This window comes from Balaenoptera borealis (assembly GCF_965194805.1).
Source record: "Balaenoptera borealis genome assembly, chromosome: 20".
NCBI classification, from domain to species: domain Eukaryota; kingdom Metazoa; phylum Chordata; class Mammalia; order Artiodactyla; family Balaenopteridae; genus Balaenoptera; species Balaenoptera borealis.
Genome location: NC_138879.1, coordinates 5,187,157 through 5,210,744, shown reverse-complemented (window position 1 = coordinate 5,210,744; position 23,588 = coordinate 5,187,157). Strand labels below are relative to the sequence as shown.

The following is a 23,588-nucleotide window of genomic DNA, read 5'->3' as shown; positions in this document are numbered from 1 at the left end:
CCCGCCCGACCCCCCATCGAACTTACCTTCTCACCTCGTCGCCCTGCAGGGCCCGTTACCTCGGGAACTGAGCCGCCTCGGTGAGCTCCCGTCGTCTGTCCACTGGCGACCCAGAATGCGATCGGGGCGCAGCGCTTGGAGCCCCTCTCGCCGGGGGTGGGGTGTGAATGTCCCTGGTCCCCGGTCCTGGTTGCTGGTGAGCGGCTTTACTGCAAGGACTGCGCCACCCATCAGGCGGCTTTCTGAACGGGTGGGAGGTAGCAGGCATTCGGCCCAGTGCGTACCCGCGCCCCCCGCCGTCAGTGCAAATTGTTAATGGAAGAGGTTTCCCGGCCAGCGTGGGGAGGGGCGTAGTCTTGAGTCCTGAGCTGGAAGCAAGCTGCTTCTGAGTCCATAGCGCCCTCCTCTCCTTGTCCTTTTGTGTGCGCGCTGTTTGGAGCAGCGCCGTGCCTGTCACCGAGTAGGTGCAGAGTAGCTGTCTGTTGAATGAATGAGCGAATCCGCCTTGATGCACAGATAAACTGGGGGCCTCCCTTTCCTCCTCCCTCTTTGGCACTTGTCCTCAACTCTTTCCCCCGAAGATGGTTTCCTGGGGGTGCTTTCCCAGATGTGGGGTTCCCTCCCCTCCCTCCAGCCCTGTTGGCAGTCTGTCTGTGATGACCCGTTTCCTGCCCAGAAGTCCCTCCTGCACAGAACACTTCTGCAAGCTGTCACGGGTCTGCCTTGGACTGTGTGCAGGGTGCCCGTGCCCCCCGTGAGCGCCTGCTTGGGAAGAGGGGGAGAGCCAGACACCACGGGAAGAAAAAAGGTGATGTGTGTTGGTACCGCCCCTCCCCCAGGAGCCTGTGCCCCGGCCACACCCAGGTCCGTGGAACTGCCCACGCTGGTGCAGCGTGTACCCTGTGGCCCTTCCCCACCCTCTCTGGGAGAGGAACTGTTGAAATTGTCCCACTGATGGCCGGAAGCCCTGCCTCTGCACCCTATCTGATTTTTTTTTTTTTTTTTTTTTTTTTAGCATGGAGTCCTAACCACTGGACCGCCAGGGAATTCCCCATCAACCAAAGCCTTTTTTTTTTATTCATTCATTCATTCATTCATTCATTTATTTATTTATTTATTTATTTATTTATTTATGGCTGTGTTGGGTCTTCGCTTCTGTGCGAGGGCTTTCTCCAGCTTTGGCAAGCGGGGGCCACTCTTCATCGCGGTGCGCGGGCCTCTCACTATCGCGGCCTCTCTTGTTGCGGAGCACAGGCTCCAGACGCGCAGGCTCAGTAGTTGTGGCTCACAGGCCTAGCTGCTCCGCGGCATGTGGGATCCTCCCAGACCAGGGCTCGAACCCGTGTCCCCTGCATTAGCAGGCAGATTCTCAACCACTGCGCCGCCAGGGAAGCCCCACCCTGTCTGATTTTAAAGGTAATCCGTGCCCTTTCTCTGTCTTTTATAGAAAACTGCAAAAAAGAGCAAAAATCAGGAAAGGAAACACCCAGTTCCCACAGTAATGCTGGCAATTTGACATATGTCCTCACTGCTGAAGTCCTGCAATATATACAACTTTGTTTCCCGCTTTATTCCCCCTCACTTTTTTTTTTTTTTTTTTTGAACATTTCCCCACATAATGACTGTATTCGCTGCAGGCATTGAATCATAGTTTGCGTGACAATTCTCCCATTGTTGGACACCAAGGTATTTCCAGATTTTTACCCTTTGAATTCATGCATTGGTGAGTGTCTTTTGTACGTAAGGATTTGCACATTCTGAATTATTTCCTTTGGAAAATTCCCAGAAATCACTCTCTTTGCTCTAAGTCAGTCATGTCTAAAATCAGAGGAGTGCTCCTCTTGGTAGACATTTACGAGGTGGGCTTGGAGGAAGATTGCACCACTTAGCCAGCAGATAATACCACAGCTGGGAGCCAGAATACAGTAGGAGCCCAGACAGTGCTTACTGAGTGAATGCAGTTTTTGTTTCGTTTTGGTTTTCCTGAAGCAAAGAGTTGATCAGCATTGGTTATGAGAGTAACCTGAAATTTGCCTTCAGGACTAGGGTCGAAATTATATTAGCAATGCCAGAGACTAAGATTTACTAGGAAGCTGGATTTAAAATGCTGTCCTTTTAAAAATTATTATCAACTTTTGATTTTGATAGAAATCTAGATTTACAGGAAAGTTGCGCAAAGAGTACACGGAGTTCCCTTATACCTGTCACCCAGCTTCCCTATATGTTAACGTCTTATAGAGTCACAGTGAGATGATCAAAGTGGGGGATTAACATTGATAGAATACTTTGAACTAATCTCCAGGCCTTATTCAAATTTTTCCAGTTGTCCCACTAATGTCCTTTTTCTGGTCCGGGATCCATTTCAGGATCCTGCATGGCAGAAAGTGCTGTCTTGTAAAAAAGTGAAAGTTGAGAGGGATTCAGCAGGCTGTCTTCTTTAAAGATCACTGAATTGAGGCATGATTGACATACAGAAAGTTATACATGTTTCATGTCTGCAACTCCTGAGTTTGGTGATAAGTATACGCTGTGAAACTGACACCACAGTCACCACAATCTTTGTCGTAAGCATACCCATCACCTCCAAAAGTTTCCTCCCGCCCTCTTATTTATTATTTTATTATCTTTTGGCGACAAGAACACTTAATGGAAGCTCTCCCCTCTTAGCAAATGTTTAAGTGTACAATATAGGATCCTTAACGATAAGCGCTGTGCTACAGGAGAGCGCTAAAGCTTATTCATCTAGGCAGACGGTCTTTATTCTGGAGAAGGTTCAAAATTGAGAAGTCCATCCCATCTTCTTCCCCAGGTTAACTCACCCCCTCCTCACTGTTTATGGCCAGCAGGGCAGATGAGACCCTCCAGGGTGTAGAGGGGAGAGGACCCTTGACCATCAGTGGAAGAAGCATCTCTGTGTACTCTTCTCCTTCCTTCCGTGGACCTCCCCTGGGAATGAGTCGTTTAGGAGAAATTGGGTTGTAGCCTGATCTGTCCCAGCGTGCCCTGGGGGGGTGTGTAGGTGGACGATGACATCCGGGTGTGTGAGAGCCAGCTGTCAAGCCCCGAACCCGCCGGCGGCGAGTCCAGCGTGCCGCGCCTGTGATTCACACCGCCTGAGCAGCAGGTGTGTCGGGCGCTAAGTGTGCAAACCCAGCAGAGGCAGCGTTTACTGGTGATCTGGGCAGATCTAAGGGAACATGGGTTTCCGCTCGTGCCTCAGTGTGGACTGAGGGTTTTGTCCAGCAATCTTGGGCTGGAGAGGGGGATCCCCCTCGTCTTTAGGGCTGAGGAGAGCCAGCCTGGAGGGGTATTTGGAAACCACCCATGTGGATGGAGGCTGGCCCAGCGTCTTTGCATAAGAGAGCACTTGTGTGAAGTTGAGGAAACTCATGAAAGAGGCCCTTCTCCTGCCACCTGCAACAGAGATCACAGTAGTCCAAACCTTCCACCGACAATACACACGCAAACTCGGGCTGTCTTCTCCAGCTGGGGGTGGCTGCCCGCGGTTAGAGTGTAGGTGATGTTTGTTTGGGATAAGGAAGTTCTGAGGTTACTTAAATCTTAACCAACCAGACTTCTGTTGTCCAGATAGAGTTTCTCATTACTATTAGGGTCTGGTCGCCTAGACGTGATTTTTCTTATACTTCCAGCCTTCCTGTTATAGCTTGTAAACTGAAAGATATTCATCCTCTCTCTCTGTCTCTGTCTCTCTCTCTCTCCCTCCTTCCCTCTCTCCCCTGCCCTTTGTGCACTGGCACAGACGTTTTCTATCACCAGCCAGCTCCAGTGAGGGTCATAACAGGAAGTGTCGGTGGGAGAGGGCTCGGGGATGTTGTGACTAAACAGTCCTGGAACAGCCCTCTGTCTGCACCTGCCTTGTCCCTCTCCTCGGTGACTCCTCATGGGTCCTCCCTGCCCAGCTCTTCCCAGATCAGCATGGACCCAGTTCAGCCAGTGTACTTGGAGCTGCTCCCCCAGCCCCCTGGCCTGCACCCTGTGGTTTGCATAAAAACGAAGTGCTTGGAGAATTTGGTAAAATTCTGAGTATTCTTAGAGACCATCCCCACCCTCCCCCCACCTTTAGAGGTTCTGTTTTGGTACATGTCGGGGGTAGCACTCAGAAATGGGTATTTTTAACAAGCACCCCAGGCCATTTTAATACAGGTGGACACTGTAAGAAACAGGGAGTTGATTGACTTCTTGGCCAGCTAAAGCCAGAAATGAGCCTTTTCCCACTCAAGCGTACCCAGCCACAAAGCTTCTCTGTCCTCCTCCTCCTCCAGGAAGTCTTCCCGGATTGCCTCCACCTGGTCTGGCCCCCACATCTACTTACTTGTTTTGTTGGCACAGGTTGTGACGTAGAAGTCTTGAAATCTGGTGCCCTTTGTACTCAGTGAAGACAGAAGTGGCTGCATTTGGATGAACGATAAAGAACTGCAGTTCTGGGCTTTAGGTATAAGATCTGCAGCCTCTCCTCTGGGGTTTGTGAGTTCCCTGGGAGCCTGGGCAGCTTTAAGAGGCAGCTCCCTGGGACATTTGTGTGCCCAGGCAGATCCTGCTACTTCTCTTTCTGGCCAGCATCATCCTAGGCAATGTCCACTGTCATCGTGGAACTGGTTGGGGTCCCCCACGTCTAGTCAGCACCCCCTTCATCACAGGATGGATGCACTCAGCTCACTTCACAAGAGGACAGGAATGGTCCTGGGTGGATTTCCTCTCTTTGAGCTATGCCACTGGCGAAAGACAGTCTGTTCGAAACCACTCCGGCTCCCTTGCTTTACAGACTAGGTTTGTGCCTGGAAGAATATCTATACAAGACCAATCTCGGTTGATCACATGATATGTGAAAGGCCTGGAGGAAGTTTGTAAGCTCCAGGAATGCTGAAGTGGCAAGTTTCTGTCAAAGAATTCTTTTGGTAATGTGAATCATCACCTCCTCCCGTATTTGGTGTGTTGGTACAGGTTTTTACACAGAAGTCTTGAAACCAGTTGCCTTCTGGAGATGGTGAAAACAGAAGCAGCCGCATTCGGGCAAATGACAGAGGGACTGCGGTTCTGGGTCTCCGGAAATTAATCAGTCCCTCCCCTCGGGTCCGTGAGGCTCCCAGGTGTTTGGAAAATGCCTCTTATAGCGTCTGATTTTAATGGTTTTCAGACCCGCCGCCTTTGCCTGAAACGTGGGCCCTTGACCTCATTTCTCTTTAGCAGTTTCCTCCCCTTTCCTTTCACTGGTCTGAGAGCCCAAGCAGGACAGGGCGGGAGAGACCATCTCCGCCTGCCCAGCAGTCCCATCAGATAATCCGTTGGGGATTTCGGCCATGCTTTCTGAGTCACAAATGGAGTATATTCCCTCTCCCTAATTATAGACGCATTTCCAATCCGTTGCTTCAGATTCCCTCGCTCGTTAATTCTGCAAATATTGGTGCCTGCTGGATGGTTCTTTATTTTTTTTTAAGATTTTTTTTTGATGCAGGCCATTTTCAAAGTCTTTATTGAATTTGTTAACAATACTGCTTTTGTTTTATGTTTTGGTCTTTTGGCCACGAGGCATGTGGCATCTTAGCTCCCTGATCAGGGATCGAACCTGCACCCCTGGCACTGGAAGGTGAAGTCCTAACCACTGGCCCGCCAGGGAAGTCCTTGGATGGTTCTTTAGACACTGGTGCAGTTGCTTCGGGTCAGCACCTGGGCGATAGTGCTCTTTGGGCCAGTGTTGTGCTTCAGGCGTGGAAAAGAAGATGTCTGAGATGCTGACCTTTGGGGACAAATTCTTCAGTATGTGAGTGAAACCCTCAGGAGCTCCAAGTGACAGTGATCGTTTCTGCCCTTGTACCTTCTTCACTTAACTAACTTTTGAAAAATTTTAAACCATTTTTAATTATGGTAAGATGGACATAACATCAATTTACCACCTTAAGCATTTTTCAGTGTGCAGTCAGTGGCATTATGTACTTTCACATTGTTGTGCCACCATCACCACCATCCATCTCCAAAACTTCTTCATCACCCCAAACTGAAACTCTGTGGCCATGAAACACTAACTCCCCCAGCCCCCAGCCCCCAGTAACTGCCATTCTATTTTCTGTCTCCATCATTTTGACAACTGTAGGTATCTCCTGTAAGTGGAATCATACAATATTTGTCCTTCTGTGTCTGCTTTATTTCACATCATGTCCTCAGGCTTCACCCATGTTGTAGTGTGTGTCAGAATTCCTTCCATTTTAAGGTTGAATAGTTTTCCATTTTATGTATACGTCACATTTTGTTTATCCATTAATCTGTTGAGGGACACTTGGGTGGCCTCTGCTTCTTGGCTATGAATGCTGCTGCTCTGAACGTAGGGGTACAAATATCTGTTCGGGTCCCTGCTTTCAGTTCTTCTGTGTGTATACCCAGAGGTAGAATTGCTGGGTCATATGGTCATTTCACGTTTAATTTTTTGAGGAACTGCTATACTGTTTTCCAACAGCAGCTGCAGCATTTTACATTCCCGCCAGCAAGGCACAAGGGTTGCAGTTTCTCCACATCCTTGACAACCCTTTCTTTCCTTCCTTCCTTCCTTCCTTCCTTCCTTCCTCCCTCCCTCCCTCCCTTCCTCCCTTCCTTCTTCCTTTTCTAGTAATAATCACCATCCCAGTGGATGTGAATTGGCACTTGACTAATTTTAAATGCAAATTGACTAGGACGATTAGATTTTTTTCCCCCAGTGTATACTCAGGGAGCCATTGGGATCTCCTTCTCACTTTGAGGAAGAATCTTCACAAAGAGCTAAGAGCCCAGGGAAGTAAGGTGCAGAGAGTTTACGTGGGGGGCCCTCGGCTCTGAGTCTGCTGCATCCGTTCTTTCTAAATGAAAACGTTTGGTGATCTAGTGGGTTCCTTACGCCCCCATTATTTGCACTGGAGTCTTTCAAGTGCTCTTATGTCCCTACCCCATCTGGTGCCACCCCTCAACCTGTTGAAATAAGTGTCATCCACATTTTCCAGAAGAGGATATTAAGGCACAGATGAGTGTAATGACACAGCTAGATACCGACCCAGGAGAACGAGCCCCTAACCCCTCACCTCCCACACCTGTGAAAAGTGACTATTTTTTTAGTGTTGGTGGGGGAGGGAGGGGGCAGGGAGGGCTGGGGAGACAGAGGTGGGTTCATGATCTGAGAGAACTTCAGGGAGAACCCTCTCTGTCCACGTGTCCTGCATGGTCACATTGCATATTTGAAGTTTGCTGAGTGTGGGGTTTTTTGGAAAAATAAATTGCTTTTCCGTAGAACCCTTTTCTGTGTAGTCGAGTGTCCTAAGACACGCCCTTTTGAGCCTGGGGGTGAGATGTCAGATTTCTACGGCAGCTCTCACGGAGCCCTGGGTCGGTGCCTGGGTTAGGATGAGCGCCTCTGGTCTCGGGTTTTCTTCCCGAAGCTGTGCTTGAGCCCTGAAAGCTCTGTCTGATCCCGTTTCTCATCCGACGTCCCAAGCACATGTGTCCGGCCTCACGGTGGGCGTAGGGAAGGCACCGGCAGTAAGTGGTTTTATTGACCCCGGGGGCCGGGTGGTCTGCTCCCCAGATGCGGGGCGGCTTTGCCTCTCTTGGCATCTGTACCTTCCCCTACGCGGTGGGCGGAAGGTGACCTTGTGTTTCTGGAGCCACCATGAATGTGGTTCTTTTTCATTTTTATTTTTTTATCATGATTTTTTTAAAAAAATTTTTAAAATGAAGCAATGAGAAACAACGCTGCCATTCCTATGGCTGGGGTGACAGTACAGGATCATTCCAAGCCAGGAGGAGGCTTTCTTCTCTATGGGGGAGTTGCCACCCCGTGACCCCTGCCCGCGACCCTTCCTCCTCTGGCTTCACACCGGGCGTGTGTCGTGGCCCCAGGGTCACGCAGAGGGAGTTTCTCTGAATCGAAGGGAATCCGTGGCCACTGGCCAGCCAGTTGGGAAATATAGATGTTTGGGTTTTTAATTAAATTTCCGAAATGGGAACCAGGAATGTGGTTAGCCAGGGAGCTGAGATGGCCCTGGCTTCTCATTCCACCCCGGCCACTGGGCTTTTCTGCCTTTCCTGGAATTGCTTTCCTCTTTCACCCTGGCCCCTGGCACCCCCCCTTCCCCAGCTCCTTTCCTCTTTTCCAAACGTTTGTCTCTGCCCTTGTCACCCTGGGCAGCTGTCTGTAGGACACTGACGTGGGGGAGATGCTTGTGTGGCCACGTTCACTGGTCAAACTGGCCGTTGGATGTTGCCTGTCCCCAAGCAGCCCTATTCCTTCCACATCCCCACATAAGGGATCCACCAGCCAGCACCGGCAACCAGGAGCGCTGTTACATTGGGAAGAGAGAGAAGCCAGCCTAGGGCGGATCAGAGCGGGTGGTCCAGAGCCCATTTTCCTTGGTCCTCACCGCCCTGGGTGTGGGCACTCTCGTCTCTGACATCTGGGGCTTAGAGAGTTTAAGGAACATCCTTAAGGCGCCAAAGCTTTGAAGGATGGAGCCACGGTTCCAACCCAGGTCGTGGTGCGTGCCCAGCACTGGGGCCACGTCCCGCCCCAGTCACCAATGCATGTGTGACCTTGTACAAGTCACTGAGCCTCTCTGCGTTCAATTCCTCATCCATAAAAGAAGGGTATTTTTAGGTGGGTCACTTTTAGCTGCAAGTTTCAGAGAAACCAACTCTAACTGGCTTTAACCAATGAGTTTGGGGTTGTCCACCTAACTGTGAAGTCTAGGTGTTGTGCTGTCGGGGGATTTTGTTGGCTCTTTGTTTTTCTCCTCTTCCTTTCATTCTTAGCTTTACTTCCCTAGTGGAAGCAGAAAGAACAGAAGCATCGGCAGGCCCCCTGCCTCTGCAGACCCGGCAGACGCAAGAGGATGCCTTTGCCTCAGCACCCCCGCGTGACGACCCGGGAAGTGTGCTCACCCTTGGACCCATCCCTGTGGCCCGGAGGTGGAATGCCCTGATTGCGTCCTGTGCTCACGTGCCTCACACCTGGGTCTGTGGGTGGAGGCAGCTTCCCTCCCCAGGGCCACAAGGATTCTGCAAATCGGGGCGGGAAAGATGCAGAGAGACAACACCAGATGTTTGCCGTGGACGAATTGGGCTACTGGATAATACAGCAGAGCGTTTTAAGGTAGGGGCAGGGTATTGATTCTGTTTACCTTTGGATACGTAGGACCTGGGAGAGCGCAGGGCAGGTGAATGAACCTCAGCAGTTCTTTCCTCTGAATTTCTGAACCTGAGAGTCCATTTTTTCTTTTTCCTTTTTTTTTTTGGCCTCACTGTGCAGCACGTGGGAATCTTAGTTCCCCGACCAGGGGTCGAACCCGCGCCCCCTGCACTGGAAACACGGAGTCTTAACCACTGGACCCCCAGGGAAGTTCCGAGGGTCTGTTTATTCAAGGGACATAATGTCGCTCCATCGGGGAGCTGGGAAGTCCAGCCTCCCAGTGCATCGCCCGCGACTGGGTTCCCATTTCCCTGCACAGAAGGGTTGTTCCTGGGAATAGCAGCCACCGCTTAGAGTGGCCCCTCTCACCGAGCTTTCTTCAAAGCGAAGAAAAACACCTTCCCTAATTCTGAGCACCTCTTGACTAGTGGCGTTGCTCCCAGTCTACCTTGCAGGGGCACATGTGTCCCGTACTGGGTAGGAGAAGCCCCATGACGGGAGCTGGGGCCAGTGGATTTGTGCCGACTTCTCGCCGGGCTCCTGTGTTTGGCAGCCCAGGGAGGAGACGGGCTACCCCGTTTGGTCAGATGGAGGGCTCGCTCTGGAGCGGCCTTCCAAGTGGATCGACGTAGATGGCTCCATTGTGTTTGCACATCCCTGGGCCAGCTTGTGCCCCAACTTCTGGGGGCTCCGTGTTAGAGACACGGCCTTGCCCTCCAGGCTGTTGAGCTCAAGGTGGGGGACCCTATTTTCCTTGCTTTGTCCTCACGGTACACAGGTAGCCTTTGTTTAAGAAGCTGTGACTCATGCTTGTGGGTTGTACGAGCTCCGAAAGGAAACCTTGCTGCCCTGGCAGGTGCTCCCAGCCGTCCTCATCTGCCATCGTGCGGAGAAAAGCTCCTTGTCATGGTGATAGGTTATTTCCACTCTGCGGCTGGAGTATCGACAGCCTTTTTAGGGAGGGTGGTGGAGTGGGAGGAAAGGGGGTGTGCGAGGCGATGACGTCCCAGGAGGCTGCTGGCCGCTGTATTTAGCGTTGCCCCATTTCATAGATGAGGAAGCTGAGGCTTCCAGGGCTTAAGCTACTCGTCCAAAGTCACCTTGCTGGTCGGCGGCAGAGCCCGAACTTGATCTGCTTCCAGGCTGGCACGTGACTGTCTTCATCCAGCTGCAAGCTTGGCTCCCTGCTTTTTCTGAAAAGTGCTAGAAGTCACAAATCACGTGGACTTGATAGCGGCTCTAGAGCTCTCACCCATCCTTCACTTCTTCCTCCCCAATAACCCACCGATAAGTCTAAAGCAGTGTTTCTTCCTCCTTCTCCTGGTGGAGGCAAGGCCCTGCGTCTTTCTGGGAGTGGAGCTGGAAATAGACTTCACTATTCTCTGCAGATGGGACAGCGAATTCAATGTGAAGACCGTTAACACCAAAATTAACTGAAAGATGCATCTACTAGAGTTTTCCCTGATGAGGAATTCTCCGGAACTGCTCTGCAAGGTCTAGGCGTTTCCCCCAGGTCTCACTCTTCTGCTTTGCCATCCTCTCGTTCCTCTCTACAGATGTGAAGTCTGCTTTGGAGAGCTATAAGTCACTGCACACCCCTACTGGCAAGCACGGAGTCAGGATCCAGATGCAGGTCTGTTTGTTTTTCAAACCAGCAGATCTCCGCATAGTCTGGTCCTGACTCTGTTCACTTAGAAGATGCACAAGTCCAAACCGTGCGTCAGCCTCCTGTCCCTTGTTACTGAAATCCCACGGAGGATGCTGAGGCCAGGGCATACCGAGTTGGGTTCCTGTCATGTTTTCCATCTCGCGCAATTGTGGGCAGGTAGAGGATGACTCTGGGGATAAAGAGGGCTTGGAAGGGTGGGTGCGTGTATCTGAGTGGGACAGGAAAGCAGACTGGCCCATTGTCCCGGGATTCGGTGGAAGTGTTGTGTTGAGGTTCTAACGTTCGGTCACTGGAACAGCGCTGTGCACACTTTACTCCATGAGCTCAAAGCTTAGCTGCGCTTGCAGAGCAGACCCATGGCCAGTCTTGCCCTTCTGATGTTATACTTGGACATTGGAGGGAGCTGCCGATGCTGTGCCATCGTCACCTCCAAATGGGATAAGGATCAGGTGAGAAATTGTTGCCCCATCTAAGCTGCACTCCCATCAGCCGCCGTGTACTCTGTCCTTCGCACAATTAAGAGACCCTTTTAATGGACGTGGTTGGGTGGGGTGGAGGAAGGAGCCTGTGTGTCCTTGAGGTTGGAGGACACAGATGGGAGGCGGAGCACGTCTCATTTATTGGACCAGGTGGACTGAATCTTGGATTTCTCCTCCCACTTATTCTCTCCCCGCTTCTTGGCTTAAACCCTGTGTCGATTTTAAAGAAATGGACCAACTCCATGGCTCTGTCTGCTTGGCCTGCAGTTACAGCTTTGCTCGGATGTTGCTGGGTTTAATTGGGGAGGAAAATTCCCATTTTCTACCCAAGAGGTCCAATTCACTTTTGGCTTTCTTCTTGGAGGTGCAGAATTTAGGTTGCAGCCTCCATTGGCTTATGTGCGATGACTTATGTAAAGAATGTCCCCACGGATGTGCAAGGCAAATATGGCAAATGACCAGCCCCAGGAACCTCTGTTGGCTTGAGTGGGGCGGGGTCTGGGGAGAGGAGGCGCTGCAGTTAGCTCTTCCTTCCTGGGGTCTGCGATGAGCTTATCTCAACCCGTTCTTCCCTGTGACCTCTTCGCTGCTCCTTTCCTCATGGGCTGTGTCCTTCCACTCTCCTTCCCTGGACTCTCTCAGTGCAAGGTCAGTGACATTCACCAGTGCAGGGGCCATAGCATCCAATATTCTTGCCCGGTAATTGCCCGGATTAGACTTGAATAAACTCACCAACCGGGCACTTACTGTCTACTTTTGCAATGTTTTCTTTTTCATCCAATCTTTCCTTTCCTGAACTTCTACAGCACTGATAACCTATAACATTATATACTGCCTGCCTAATACTATATATTGTTTCACATGCATGGATCTTTTTTCTTCAATGAAATCAGAGGTGTGCATTCTCCGATTTCATAGCAACTGGCCTGATGCCGACTCCAGTAAAGACAATATATACTCGGTGACCTGACAGGTCCAAGGCCCACACTGTTCTGCCATTTTGCTGCTCTGTGTCTGTGGATGCTGGGTCCATGGCCTCTGGCTAGATTATCCCAACACATGCCATTGGAAAAACAGCTACGTGTCTTGCTTTCAGAAGGTGTTACTGGTCTTTGCTTGGTGTGGTGTCCTGAGCACGTGTCTCTCCCTTGTGCCGTAAGATGGTCGCTCAGCCAGGAGACCTGGTTTCTGCCCATTTCAGTCTCCAAATTTGCCTTGTGGTTTGGGCCAAGTTATGTCACATCGTGGGGCCTCAGTTTCCTCCCTGCGTACTTTAGGTGTGGACTAGGTGACTCCTTGATTTATTTCAGCATGGAGAATGAACAAGGATGTCTCCTTGTTTCCCTCGCTGTTTTGGGCAGGTGACCAGGAGCAAGGTGGGGAAGAAGAAATGCCTGATCCCTCCCAGTGGGCACACCGCTCCCAGCTCTTTGTGGAGCACAGCTTGACTTCTTGGAGAAATGCTCAGTTCAACTTAAACGAAATCAAAACATACAACAGGCTCGCAGGGCAGTCGTTATAAAACGTCATTTGTGATAGTTTGGGATGTCTTCAGAAATCTGTTAGGGTGACCCTGTACCAAAATCAAGAACTAGAAGAATAAATGACCCTCCTCTCCCTGTGGACGGAGAGAATTTTATTTATTTAAGGGCCTTCGGGGGCTCTGCTTCCCCCTTTCCCAGAGTGAACGTTTGGACTCAGACGGCCTTCCAAGGATTGATAATGGAATAGAGGCCCTTCACGTAGGAAAAAATGTGATTCTTTCCTGCTGGCTGGGGGGTTCACATCCTGGATTTGGGAAGCAGACCGGGAACCCGTAAAGCAAACAGATTCGAGTAGAATTCTTTTTTTTTTTTTTGTATCAAATCTTCATCTTTTATTCTGAGCAAAAGCAGATGTTTACAAGAGTCAAGTTTGAACAAGATTGACATATTTAAATCATGGGATAACATGGCCATACCCTTGGCCGCATACATCAGATGAAGTGGGGTTTTTTTTTTTAACTTTTTCTTTTTTCTTTCTGTTTTTTTTTTTTTTTTTTTTTTTAAATTCTGCTCCGTGGGGCCTCTGATCTGCTTGCCTATCTGTTGCTCTCAGGCTGAGATGCCTTGTTATAACCTGAATTGTTCTGGGGAGTGAGAAGGCCTCACCACACCCCCTTTCCTTCCCGCCCTGACCTCCCTCCCTTCCTCTTAGGGAAAAAAAAAAAAATTCCTTCCCCCTTTCAGCATCTGTGTCTTTAAGAATTCCCTCCATTGTAGCCCTGGGACAGAGACCCTTCTGTGAGAGTCTGTCGGAGGCCTGTCCTCGGTGACACCCCGCCCCCCATATTAAAAGACCATCGGAACAAGCTCCCATTCTCCTCTGGAGAGGGTCCCTCTGTCCCAGGCCAAGCGACTCTTAAGGGAGCGTTTATCCTGGGACACTCAGTTTACAAAGCCTGCTGGAGTGTCAGATAAACTCACTCAGACCCGCCGAGGAGGGGAGAAGGACAAAACTCCCTTTATTTTCACCCCTGCGTGGAGACCGGCAGAGACTTGGTGCTGGACATGGGGTGGGAGGTGGGGTCTGAGGAACCTCGGAGGGGGCTGCGGGAGGGTTAGGGGTTTTTATCTTATCATTTTATTTTGGGGGGAAATCTCAGCGTGGGGCAGTGGCTGTAACTCTGCTAGAATTACCTCCCCTCTCCTCTCTAAATTGCTGGGATGCTCTTTGGCAAGTTTCTCTTGGTTTGCCAGGGAGAAGTTCCTAGTTTCAGTTATCTATTTGCATTAAAAAAAAACAACCCAGAAACACCTCACCCACTCGGTGGGCCAGGTCCCAGCTGTGTGTGTGTGTATGTTTAGAAGATGTTCGAACTGAGGGACTTTGGGTAGCAAACATCATGGATAAAGTTGGCCACCTGGGTGCGTGTGCGCCCGTGTGCCCTGTCGGTGTGCATCCCATCTAGGGGGGTGTGGGTGTGTGGGCACCCCCTGCTTCCCCAGGTGGCCGTACCTGTCACTATGTGGTGTAGCCCTTTTTAACTACACGGTTCAGAGCTTTTCACTCAGTCATGTAAACGAGAGGTTTCCGTGATCAGCTCTTCACGTTGGGCTGTCATTTGTGGAACATGCTGAAGGCCCTGCACGTGGATTGATGTCTCAGTCCTTACAGCGTCTTCCAGACCTGGAATGCTAGGCTCAGAGAAGGAAAGCATCTCCCCTAATGTCGCCCAGCAGTGGAATGCTTGAGCTTCCAGCCCTGCCGTGTCTGATTCTAAAGCCTCTGCCTGCCCTTGCCTTGCTGTGTGTCATCGTCTGCCCTGCGTCCCTGGTACCGTGTGCCCTTGGAGGGCTCAGCGCCCCGGGCACCTGCTCCTCCACTGGGCAAGCGGCAGAGAGGCTGGAGCCCGTGGGCTCAGTTGGGGCTGGGAAGGAGACGCCCGGCTGCTTTGGCAAACAAGAGGATTGGGAAACCTTGCTGGAGTATGGCCGAGAAAAAGCCTTCCCCACTCACGTCTTAGAGAGGGGAACCCTGACCCAGCTCCCGGCCCCGAATCTGTGCCCCCGCTCCTCTAATTTTCTTGTCTTGGGGCGTAGCGGTGGGCCCTGGGGATCGACCTGGGTGTGTGTGAGTCGGGGGCCGGAGGGCTGGCTCCTGAAATTCCCAGGTTGCCTGTGTTCTACCCTGCAGCGCACCCTTCCTCCTTCATCCGGGGGTAGGCGGCCTGGAGGAGACGGGCGGGGGTCTGGCGGTGGCGAGAAGGGCCTTCCCCGCCGGCTTGAGTCCGTGCTGTCATGTCATAGCCGCCAGGGCGGTCAGGCGTCCAGTGGCAGGCGGCTCCCGGGCCTTCCCCTGGTTCGGCTGAGCCTGCCTTATCCTCTTGGGCCTGTGCAGAGTGTGAACTGGGAGAGCCGCCCCCGAAACGCTGGGCAGTGGTGGAGGAGAGACCTTGGTGAGACCTTGAGCTCTCCTGGGCTCTGCAGATGGACATCCTGCCCAGGGAGGGGCGGATCTCAGAGCAGGTTCCAGGCAGCGGCGTTGGGGAGAGGCTGGGGGAGAGGCTGGGGAGGGTGGATGGGGGAGAGGCTGGGGGAGAGGCTGGGGAGAGGCTGGGGAGAGGCTGGGGAGGGTGGATGGGGGAGAGGCTGGGGGAGAGGCTGGGGAGGGTGGATGGGGGAGAGGCTGGGGGAGAGGCTGGGGAGGGTGGATGGGGGAGAGGCTGGGGGAGAGGCTGGGGGAGAGGCTGGGGAGAGGCTGGGGAGGGTGGATGGGGGAGAGGCTGGGGAGAGGCTGGGGAGGGTGGATGGGGGAGAGGCTGGGGGAGAGGCTGGGGGAGAGGCTGGGGAGAGGCTGGGGAGGGTGGATGGGGGAGAGGCTGGGGAGAGGCTGGGGAGGGTGAATGGGGGAGAGGCTGGGGGAGAGGCTGGGGAGGGTGGATGGGGGAGAGGCTAGGGGAGAGGCTGGGGGAGAGGCTGGGAAGGGTGGATGGGGGAGAGGCTGGGGGAGAGGCTGGGGAGGGTGGATGGGGGAGAGGCTGGGGAGGGTGGATGGGGGAGAGGCTGGGGAGGGTGGCTGGGGGAGAGGCTGGGGGAGAGGCTGGGGAGGGTGGATGGGGGAGAGGCTGGGGAGGGTGAATGGGGGAGAGGCTGGGGAGAGGCTGGGGAGGGTGGATGGGGAATTCAGGGTGGAGCCAAAGGGGCCCCCTGTGACGAGCAAGCTGGGCTCCGTTCCGCGGTTATCTGGACCTCGGGCACCAGTGGCTGCCCACAGGACAGTCCGCTGGGTGGAAGGACAAGCAGGGAGGGGACAGAGCGCTTGTCCTGGGTGGGGGCGGGGAGTGGGTGACAACGGGCACGAGGATGGCGCCGGAGGGTAGACTCCCTGGAGAAGCAGCGGCAGCCTCGCCTTGGGCCGCTGGAGGGAGGGTCTCTGCGTCTTCGGTGTGTCCCTGGACCAGTCTTCCAGAACCAGACCCAGAAAATGCGAACTACTGGCCTGACGCCCCTGCCGATCCCGGGAACGCTTACACCGCGATGGCACCGTCCACCGGATGGGGCCAGATGGCGGGTGGGTGTGTGTTGGGCTCCCACCCCGTCCCCCTGTCCCTCCTGGCAGGGTGGCTGCCTTGGCAGGTGTGCCCGGTCCTTTCTTTCCCATCACCAGGCTGTGAACCCTCATTTCATCCAGATCAGTGTATGGGACCCACTCCTCACATGAGCTTTGGGTTTCACTGATCTCCAGAGGGCTGCCACAGAGGAGAGGGCCGGAGTCATGTTGGACCCTGGTTCGAAGGCTCTAGGTCCCAGTCTTAGCTCGTTCCTTCCTGGACGAGTGATCTTGGTCAGGTTCCTCTACCACTCTGTGCTTCCATCTGTAAGCAGGACAGCAGGGGTGAGCTCTCAAGTCCCGTCCAGCCCTACGCATAAAACAAGCGCGTTTTAGGATGTGCCCGCATGTGGCTTCCTGAGCGTGTCTGGGTGTGTCCGTGGGCTCATCTGTCTCCCGGCTCTTTACTGGCATCTCCCCCTGGCTCAGTCGCTCCTGCCCTGGATAGTATGTCACCCCTCCCTGCACCCTGCCCAGAGGAGGGCTCTTGCAGTGGCAGCAGTGAGGACGCAGAGCCCACTGGCCCATCTGGCCTTGCCGAGGGCCGTCAGGGCAGGCAGAGCCGGGTTGGGGTCGGAAGTCAAGGTGCCCATCTCCTGGGTGGTTGATTTCTCCTGACTGGTGGTTGGTGCACGGGCTTGCTGAGTGTGAGGTCGGGGTCCGGAGAAGTTGGCTGCAGAGGTTGGGCAGCTGCTGTCTCTTTCTGGTTTCTTTTTCCCTCAACGAAAACTGGAGGCTCAGGGGACCGTTTATAGACTCCAGAACAATCCGTGCGCGAATCTGTGTTTGGGTGGCGTGATGCGTGTCTCGTATTTCGGCTCCTGACCCCGCACACGGGCACATCCCACACCCAAACAGCCCAGAAGCCCTTCTCACTGATGATTACCCATCCTGGGGCGCCCGCAGTCCCCTCCGGACGGCGCCTGACCGACCTCATCCACTGGGCCAGTGGGGAGAGAAGTCAGGCTGTGCTTGTTAAGCCTCCCCTACGCCTTTCGTCATCGACTTTGTCAAAGGGCGAGGAAAAGCCTGCTTGCTGAGGAAAGACGTGTTTTGGAAAACTCACTGAGCATCCTTCCGCGGCACCGTTGGCCACCTTCCCCCGTTCCCTTCCATTCCAGGCTTGAGCGGGAGGAAGGGAGGAAGGGCCCGGCTCATGGACGTCGCTCACTGATGCAGCGTCTCTCTGGACCAGATCTTCACCTGATAGCACGCAGACGGGGAGGCACCTCCAGCACAAGCCGGTTTCTCTCCCCGCTTGACATAAGCCTCCTGTTCTTTGGCTGGGGGAGGGCGGCACTTAGCACAAGGGAGACTTCAGACAGGACGGGACGGGACGGGACGGGGTGGGGGAGCTGGGCGGGCGAGCAGGGTTAGTGGCAGGAGGTGCGGAGTGTTGTCATTTATTAGGTCTATGGAAACAATACGGGGTTTGTCTCCAGGGTATGGTGGTGCCCGAGGAGGCCGGCCAAGATGGGCCCCAGCAGAAAGAAAACAAGCACAGGTTTGACGAAAATGTGGTGACCCCGAGTAGCAGGGAAAAAAGCACCTTTGTTTCGGGAGGTCGGGGCCAGCGAGGGCCGGGGGCAGGGAGAGGGCGTGCAAGGAGGACACGGGTGTAGAGAGAATCGCGGCTTCTGTCCCCTGAGCCTGGGCCCCTGAAAGGGGCTTGAGAAGCCGGGGACCCAAGCTTGGTGGAAGTTTCCGGGTGGCGGGTCCCGATGCCTTGTATTCTGGGGCAGATTCGGGGGAACCTCTTCCTTATCCGCTCTGTTCCTGGAGAAGAGACCTGGGCTTTGGGGGGAGAGGATGGATAGAGGGTCTACCTTGACGTGGAGGCTTCTGGTGGGCTGCAGTTCCGCCTGTCGCTCAGGGTGGCTGGAGAAGCCCCCAGAAGCTGGGTGAGGCCCTGTGGGATGTGGGGAGAAGAGCGCCCCCCTCGCCTCATGGTATAGACGGAGACCTCAGGTGTCTGGAAGCAGCAGGGAGACCCTCCAAGACCCCCCCCCCCGCCCCCGAGCACCTCCCCACGATGTCATCTTTCCACAGACGCCCCTGCTGCCCCCATGGACCTTTTTCCCCAAACCCAGTGACTCAGACTTCTAACTCATGATTTTCTGCTTTTTAACCCAAGGGGCTGGTAGGCCTTAAGTAGTTTCCCATCACCCTTCTCTCTTTGGCAGAAGGTAGGACCCTGCGGTCCTTGGAGAATTAACTTGCCCTTGTTCACGTGATGGGTGCAGGTGGCGGCCTCCGCCAGGTGTGGCTGCCCCCCTGGGGGCGTCTCCAGTTCCCCAGACCGCAGCCCTGACTGCCTGTAAGAGGCCCGCGCCGGGTGAACTTGGACTGCCGGCCACCCGCCCGTGGAAGCCGTGATGGGGAGCCCTGGTGCTGGCTGTGGACGCTCAGCTCCGGGACAGCCCAGGGGCCCGTTTAACCCCCTTGAGGCTGCCTCTGACGGGAGAGAGAGAGACATGTGGTCTGAGAAGGAAGTGCTGCAATGTTGAGGTTGTTACGACCTCAGCTACCATTGAGAGTTAATAACAAGCACTAATGGTATTAGCTAATAATAGCAATTGCTGCTATTCTGTGTTCCAAACATCCATCACTCTAGGACAGACACACACTCATGCGCACACACGTGCATGTAGGTGTGCTCAGACACACACACACGCTCATTTATTCCTCAAATAACCTTATGAAGTAGGCGTTTCTATTGTCCCTATTTTACCAATGAAGACACCGAGGCACAGAGAGGTCAAGTAACTTATCAAAAATCACACAGCTGTGAAGTGGTACAGCCTGGCCCCAAACCCAAGCCCTTGGGCTCCGAGCACCAGGCGATGTTGCCAGTGACCTGGTGGGCTGCTCTGTGCCAGGCATTCCGTGGCTATGTCCACCCTCCCGATGGCCCCGCGAGGGCTGTCATTTATCCTCCTTTCCCAGTGGCAGAGCCTGCCTGAGGTCACAGAGGTCGCGGGACTTGGCTCAGGGTCACCCACTTGGCAGCCCAGCTCTGTCGACTCTTGAGGCCTGTGCTCCCTCCCGGGTCAAAAGGCCTTCCTGCTCCTTGTTGACACGTTGCTTGGGAGGGGGGTGTTTGCATCATCAAAATTCTATCTTTTGCATTTGAGGGAGAGCCCGGAGGTTGCAGCAGGTTCACCCCTGCCCCGCTGCGGTGGAAGGAGGGGATTTTGCTCTTTCCCTGGCTGGGGAGGGGCGTGGTCCTGCTGGTCACCTTGCCCTCTCCTGTCGCCCTGCTCCCGCACCCCCAGCTGGCCCTGCTGACTCTGGCTGCCCACCAGCCCCGACTCCTGGGCCTTGCACGCGGGCTGGTGCGAGTCTCCTCTTCTTTTTCTGGCCTTTGGTCCTCCCTCATTTTTCATTTATGATGACACGTCGGGCTTACGAAGATGGCCCACTTGGGCTGAGACAGACGCCAAGTGGGACCGTTTCTTCCCTGAAGGAAATGGCTCTTGTCTTCCCTATTAACTGTTTGGGGTCGGGGCCTCCTTCGTTGTTTGTCAGGGACCCAGAGCCGAGGAGGAGAGGAGTTAGGGGGCTTCTGGGGGAGGAAGAGGGGAGCTCAGAGATGGTATTCTGCCAGGCCAGTGCCTTCACGGCTGCTCCACGTCCAGTCTTCACTCCGTTGTGACTCAGTGTGTTCTCCTGATCCTAACTGAGCACCTACTATGTGCCCGGGCCCTGTGACATTCTTTTTTTCTTTAATTTTTATTTTATATTGGAGTACAGTTGATTAACAATGTTGTGTTAGTTTCAGGTGTACAGCAAAGTGATTCAGTTCTACATATACATGTATCTATTCTTTTTCAGATTCTTTTCCCATATAGGCCATTACAGAGTATTGAGCACACTTCCCTGTGCTATACAGTAGGTCTTTGTCCTGCGCCTTTCTCGTCCCTCCTGCCACAGACCTTGGAAGGAATTCCCGATGGGGCTTGAGATGTTGAGTGTCTGCCCAGCATCACAGCTGCGAAGTGGCAGAGCCCGGATTTCAAACCGGACCTCAGGACTGCAAAGCCCTGCTCTTCCCCGACCCTCCTGCCTCTGGTCTACGCTGGCCCAGCCCGCAGCTCCTCTGAGCACCCCTCCCTCCATGCCGTGCCCCCTTGACCTTAGGACTCTTCAGCACTGACTTTTTAGATCCTGGTTATGAGGTTTTGTCCTCAACTACCTCGAGCTGCTTTATAAGTATATCAACAAGGCGGTAAACTTGAAAATAGCCCTTTTCTGTTACTTTTGTATCCCCTAAAGCATCTAGCATAGTACCAGGCACACTGCGTAGACCTCTTTAACTACCTGTTAAATTAAAAGAAAAAGCACTAAAAGTGGCATTGGAGGGCCTGTGACCTGCACCTTCTGGTGACATGACACATGCGTGTGGCTCACGGGCCTAGTTGCTCCGCGGCATGTGGGATCCTCCCAGACCAGGGCTCGAACCCGTGTCCCCTGCATTGGCAGGCAGATTCTCAACCACCGCGCCACCAGGGAAGCCCCAGCTTTTTATTTTTACACCAGCTTTATTGAGGTGTACTTCACATACTGTAAAATTCATCTGTTATAAATGTACGACCCAGTTACTTTTAGTCACTGTGTGGCATTGTGCGACCATCACCGCCATGCAGATTCAGAACATCTCCATCCACCCCAGAAGGTCTCCTCGATGCCTGTTTGAGGCGTCCTCACGGCCAGCCCTGAGCTGCTGCCGATCTGCTCTGTGAACCTGCCTTTGTGGACGTTTCGTGTCCGTGGAATGAGACGTCTGTAGTCTTTTGCATCTGGCTTCCTTTGCTTAGTATGTTTCTGAGAAAGTGGCCACCACCGACTTTTCATTGAGTCTAGCGTGTGTGTCCAGACTTCAGCACGTGGCAGTGAATGGGTTAACCGGAAACATGCAACACGGGTGCCTGGGGTGGGGTGCAGTGTGGGCTGCCCCTGGGGGTCTGAGAAGTGTCTTGTCTTCAGCACTTCCTGCCCAGGCTCCCGATCCGTGCGTCCCACCTTGCCAGCCAGCTATAATGGACCTGGCTGCCTCCTTCCGGCTGTTGTGACTTACGTCATGATGACAGGCGGTGAAGGTCTGTTTCCTAGCAATTAAAGTCAGTGGAAGATTGGAACTTGGTCCAGCCAGGAAGGACTCGACCCTCCCATCTCATTGTTCCTGCTCCCCGCAGAGGGGGTCTGGGAGGATGTTGGCAAATCCCTTCCCTCTCGAAGGCTCCCCGCACTGCTGATTTCCACCCGCACCCCCCGCCCCCGGCTGATTCTCAAGGCTGTTGCATACAAAAGCAAAAATGCCATTTAATTTCATTTTCGGGCCTCTTCCTCCCTGTCACCTCAACCCCAATCCAAGGAGACAGAGAGGGGGAGGAGCCATTTATTCAGTCAGCAAACTTGTCTTGATTGTCTGGCACGGGCAGGGGAGGAGGCGGTGAGGCAGACGCAGCCCCAGACCTTCAGATCCCGAAGCCGGAGTTGGCAGAGAAGGTATGAAGTGAACAACCTAAGGGCAGTGAGTGAATAAAGACAGAATGAACAAGAACACCAGCTCCCAGGTCAGGGAGACCACAGTGCCGCTTGGAATCGTCAGGAAGGAGGTGGACACGGAACACTGAGGGCTGGGACGTGGGGAGCGAAGAGGGGACTGCAGTGTGGGCAGAAGAACTCACGAGGCTTTGCTGGAGGCGGCAGGGAGCACTTGTTCCCGGCGGGGATGCACCCCGGCGTGGCCGAGAAGGTGGGAAGCTCTGCCCTGAGACAGGCAGCCCCCAGGGCTCCCGTCAGGAGGCTGCAGGGCTGCGGCCGCTCCTGACCTGGCTGTCAGGGGTGGGGAAACATGACGGCAGATGCTGATTCCGTACTCTGGACGGACTTGACCCCGGGGCTGGGGGTGAGCACGCTGGACTCCTGGACACACGGTCAGTGCTCTTCTCCGCTGCCCTCCCTCTCCAGGCGCTCTGGGGAGTTTCTGTTTTACACCACTGTTTAAACCATATTTGTTATTCAGAACAACTTTATATTTTTTAAAAAAAACCCCTCTCACTAGAACCCTGCCTCATCATCAAGGGTTTGCATTTTCTGTGGACTTTGCAGAATCATAATCTCAGAGCACATGATTTCTCACTTTTCACTTAACCTTTTGTTTTTCACATTCTTATGTTCCTCGTCTTTCCATTTAGTTTTAATGCCTGTACAATATTCTGCAAAACTGACATCACAATCTGCTTAATGTAACTATTGAGTAGTAGTAGATGGCTGACTTTTATCGTATAAACGATGCTCTGAAACTTTTTTTCTCCATTTTACCTTTTGGCGGAACTGGGTGTTTCAAATAACAGGCGTCTTCCTGGCCTCTGGCTTCTCCTTTTCTTCCCCTCACAAACTCCACATCCTGGAAGTATTTGAAGACCCTTCTTCGGTTTTGTTCTTGGACCTGCTTGGCACCCAGCTGCAGCTTAAGGACTGTTTGTCCCCTGAAGTGGACGTTCAGGCTCTGTGTGGAGTGCAGAATTCTGGAAGGACACTTGAAGGAGAAACTTGAGTCTCCGGGTTGGCTCCGTGTCCCTTGGGGACCCTCCGTCCAGGTTGTTTTGGCCTCACTGACCCATGGCTCTACCCGTTGCCCTCCCCTCTCTTCCTGCCCTCCCCCGCTGGGAGGATCAGGGGGCACAGAAGAGCTGGACCGGAGGGAGCCGCCTGCCCTGGGATTCCTTCCAGGCGCTGAGAGGTCTTCCTCCTTTCGTGACCCTGTCCCGCTCAGGAGCTCTGAGTGTTAAGCAAACACCCCTTGAAAGAGAAAAGCTAATTCTGCTCCCCGTGCTGACGTCCTGGCCTCAAGTGCCACCCATTGCCCTGCCTTGAGAATGGCTGAGTGGCACTGCAGAGAGTGTGTGTGTGTGCGCACGGGCACTCACATGTACACACACACACACGCGCGTGTGGTGCGGCAGCCAGCGCTTACTCCAAGAGAGCCTGTCTAAGAAAGGCCTTTCGTAGGAGGAGGGAAGGCGATGCGGAACGTCAGGGAAGTAAACAGATTGCGAATGATTGTTGCCTAGGCTGCTACTATACATTCTCATGGCCGCTGTGACATTAAAACCGTGTCAGAAAATTCGGACACCCGGCAGTGCCTTAAAGATGGAATATGTCGGACGTCTCCTTGGAC

The 23,588-nt window shown here is 53.5% G+C and overlaps 2 long non-coding RNA genes across 3 annotated transcripts in view; one reads left to right on the top strand and one right to left on the bottom strand.

The window, feature by feature from the left end:
* LOC309618471 overlaps window positions 1-23,588 on the top strand; it is a 157,377-nt gene that overhangs the window by 886 nt on the left and 132,903 nt on the right. The window contains exon 2 of one of the 2 annotated variants that reach the window (XR_014238502.1): window positions 8,788-9,127. The exons of the other annotated variant lie outside the window; for it this stretch is intronic. This is a non-coding gene — a long non-coding RNA (uncharacterized lncRNA). The remainder of the gene's footprint in view (window positions 1-8,787; window positions 9,128-23,588) is intronic. 2 annotated transcript variants of the gene reach the window in all.
* LOC309619195 lies at window positions 1,085-4,364 on the bottom strand. Its single transcript, XR_014238817.1, has 2 exons — window positions 4,334-4,364; window positions 1,085-1,451 (listed from the first exon to the last, which is right to left on the bottom strand). It is a non-coding gene; the product is annotated as an uncharacterized lncRNA (long non-coding RNA).